Raw genomic sequence first — 3,580 nt, 5'->3', positions numbered from 1 at the left:
AAAAGCACTTTAAATCTCCTGCACTTGTCCTCTCCTCCTGTCATGATTCCTGGTTTTGATATCATATTTCACATGTAATTATTTTGCATACCCCTTAAGTGCTTATTGTGTATAAAGATAATTTTACTACTTTTGTCTTTTAACTTCCCTACTAGTTTGTGTGTGGATGATTTCTTACCTTTACTGTAGGTTTGCCTTTACCATTGAGATTTTCCATTTTGTAATTTTCTTATTTCTAGATGTGGCCTTTTCTTTTCTACCTAAAGAAGTTCCTTTAGCATTTGTTGTAAAGCTGGTTTGGTGGTGCTGAATTCTTTCAGCTTTTGCTTGTCTACAACACTTTTGATTTCTCCATTCAATATGGATGAGAGCCTTGTTGGATATTCTTGGTTGTAGGTTTTTCCCTTTCATGACTTTAAATATATTGTGCCACTCCCTTCTGGCCTAAATATGTGGAATGCTTCACAAATTCACGTGTCATTCTTGTGCAAGGCCCATGCTAATCTTCTCTGTATTGTTCCAATTTTACTATATGTGCTGCTGAAGTGAGCACTGATGTGATTTATTTTTTATAATATTTAATTTTTCACACCAATAGTTTGAAGAGTGACAGTTTTACCGATATATATATGTGTGTGTGCATGTGTGTGTGTGTGTTAGAGACAGAGCTGGACTGGAGCAAAAAAGGTGAATGAAGTAGATGATAGTCTGTCGGTGTGAGTTTTGTGTTGCATTCTTACCTCCTACCCTGCTTTTGTGGCCAGCATCCCTTTACTCCTCTTAATAATCCCTTTACCTTGGGGACTCTGATTCCTTTGTTCTATCCTGTATGTCCAGAGTTCCCAGTAGGCTACTTAGACCTGAAAATGATGAATGGTCTAGGTACTCTTTTTTTTACTGATAAAAATTCACATATTCTTTGTCCTTTCCACCACAGTCCCTTCTGCTCTGCTTTTACAATTGGCAACAAGATTATATGACAAATATATTTATGCTCTTGACATTTTAATAGAAGACTAAATTTTATACTTTCTAACATTTGTATTTAATAGTATATGGATGGCTTGAAAGGACAACTTCACTTTTGCCATCTAAACCAAATAGTAACTCTAATTGAGAAACCTTAGGCCATGTGGAAGTGTTCAAATGCAACCTTACAGTAGACGATTTAGGCCAGGTAGATGTTAGAACATTCCCTAGTATCATGTAAACAACCAAACTAGAAGAACTACAACTTTAATTTATATAAATATAGTTCAAGAGGCTTAGTCTTAGTTGGTGCATGTGTAACAGGGATCACTATGTTTTAAAATATGTTTAGGTATATTCTCCTATCTTGAAATTTTTCTTGATCCATGGCTTTTTACCCTTTTTAAAAAAATATGTACCGTCTTTATTGAGATGGGGTTTTCATATTTTTTACAATATTATATAAAGTTACAGGTGTACAACATAGTGATTTACAATTTTTAAAGTTTATACTCCATTTATAGTTATTATAAAATATTGGCTATACTACCTGTGTTATATAATATATCCTTATAGCTTATTTGTTTTATGTATAGTAGTGGTACCTGTTAATCCTCCACTTTCAACTAGCCCCTCCACCTTCCCTCTCCCTACTGGTAACTACTAGTTTGTACTCTGTACCTGTCAGTCCGTTTCTTTTTGTTACATTCACTAGTTTGTTTTTTTTAGATTTCACATATAGGTGATATTATACAGTATCTGTCTTTCTCTAACTTATTTCAGTTAGCATAATACCCTCCAAATCTATCCATATTGTAACAAATGGCAAACTTTCATTCTTTTTTATGGCTAAATAGTAATGCATTGTATACGTATACCATATCTTCATTATCCATTCATCTGTTGACAGACACTTAGGTTGCTCCCATATCTTGGCAATTCTAAACAATGTTGCTATGAACATTGGGGTGCATGTATCTTTTCAAATTTATGTTCTTGTTTTTATTTTGAATGTACACCAGGATGGAATTGCTGGGTCATATGGTATCTGTATTCTTATTTTTTGAGAAACTGTCATACTGTTTTCCACAGTAGCTCCACCAATTTACAATCCCACCAACATTGTATAAGTGTTCCCTTTTCTCTACATTCTAGCCAACATTTGTTATTTGTGTTCTTTTTGATGATAACCATTCTGACAGGTGTGAGATGATACATCATTGTGGTTTTAATTTGCATTTCTCTGGTGATTAATGATGAATGACGATTAATAATGAACATATTTGCATGTGTGTTTGGCCATCTGCATGTCTTCTTTGGAAAATGTCTATTCAATGAGTACCACTCATTGAACAGAAGCCCCCTAAAATAAGAAACTCGTTTCTCATCTTTGACAATCAAATTCTGTTTTCTTATTTATTTTAGGTGCCAGCATGTTGTTGAAGGGTTACTTAGAGATAGAATAAGTAAGTAGCCTACTCCCCTTCCACCAGATGGCTTGTAGAAGAGAGACACTAATAAAGCATATGGGTCATAGAGCAGCATCCTCTTCCTAATCCTCCACTCTATGCCTTTCAAGCCAACTAATGGGAGGTTGCTTACAAACAATCACAAGGAAGTTTGAAAACACTGGGGCTAGTGACCGAGTTTCCCACAGTTACGAACACACTTATTGTTTACATTATATCTCCATTCTGATTGGCCTTTGTTTATATTTCACTTTTAAGGAATGCTAGGAGTAAGCTGGACTCCCTGGGACAGCCCCACATGAGCTAGACAGAGGTGGGGGCAGAGAGCTGCAACAGCTTTATTGAGACAATGCTCAGGAATCCCCATGACCTACGTGTGACATGCAAATAATACCAAAGAGAGTCAAAAGTACTGGCAGAAATGGACTGGAAGAGACCTGGTGTAAGAATAAAGAGACTGTGTTGAGAAGGACCTTGAGACCCAAAGGCAAAGGGACCAGTTCATGTATTCCAGTAGAAAGTGTCTATTTATCATGGGCCCACTTGCCTGTCTTTGACATACCTCAGAGTAAACCAGTCTAGTAAACAGAATCAAATGGTTGCCAAGGGCTGGGGGGAGGGAGAAATGGGGAATTAATTACTAATCAAAGGGCACAAAGTTTCAAGCAAGAAGCCCTAGAGATCTGATGTACAACATTGTTTTTATAGTTAGCAATAATATATTGTACACTTAAAAATTTGTTAATAGGGTAGATCTCATGTTAAGTGTTCTAATGACAACTGAATAAATTAAAAAAAAAAAAAAAAGAATCAGGCCCAACCCTTGGTTAAAAATATCAAAAACAATACAGAGGATACTGTAGGACTTAGAAGATGAGAGGAGGAAATTCTACTGCCATGAGGTCACATAAGCCACACCTTTCCCCCATACTCAGGTGCAATTTTGGAAAGGACAGTGAACAGGGCAGAACTTTGAACGAAAACAACTGGCCTAAGTGCCCCATGCAGAAGTTGTGTTATTTAAATATGTTTCTTAAATTATTGCCTTAGATTAGCACTGAATTACTGGACTAAACCAAAATTTAGTTCCTCCTCACCCCAGCTACCCATCAGTCAAGGACGCATGAGAAAGAATAGACAAG

The 3,580-nt window shown here is 36.2% G+C and overlaps 1 non-coding gene across 1 annotated transcript; it reads right to left on the bottom strand.

The window, feature by feature from the left end:
• Window positions 1-446: 446 nt before the first annotated feature.
• Window positions 447-553, bottom strand: LOC114236534 (U6 spliceosomal RNA). Its single transcript, XR_003622472.1, has one exon. It is a non-coding gene; the product is annotated as a U6 spliceosomal RNA (small nuclear RNA).
• Window positions 554-3,580: the final 3,027 nt, after the last annotated feature.

The sequence above is a fragment of the Balaenoptera acutorostrata genome, chromosome 13 (assembly GCF_949987535.1).
Source record: "Balaenoptera acutorostrata chromosome 13, mBalAcu1.1, whole genome shotgun sequence".
Taxonomy (NCBI): domain Eukaryota; kingdom Metazoa; phylum Chordata; class Mammalia; order Artiodactyla; family Balaenopteridae; genus Balaenoptera; species Balaenoptera acutorostrata.
The sequence above is the reverse complement of the archived record's forward strand: the minus strand, read 5'-3'. Positions and strand labels throughout refer to the sequence as shown.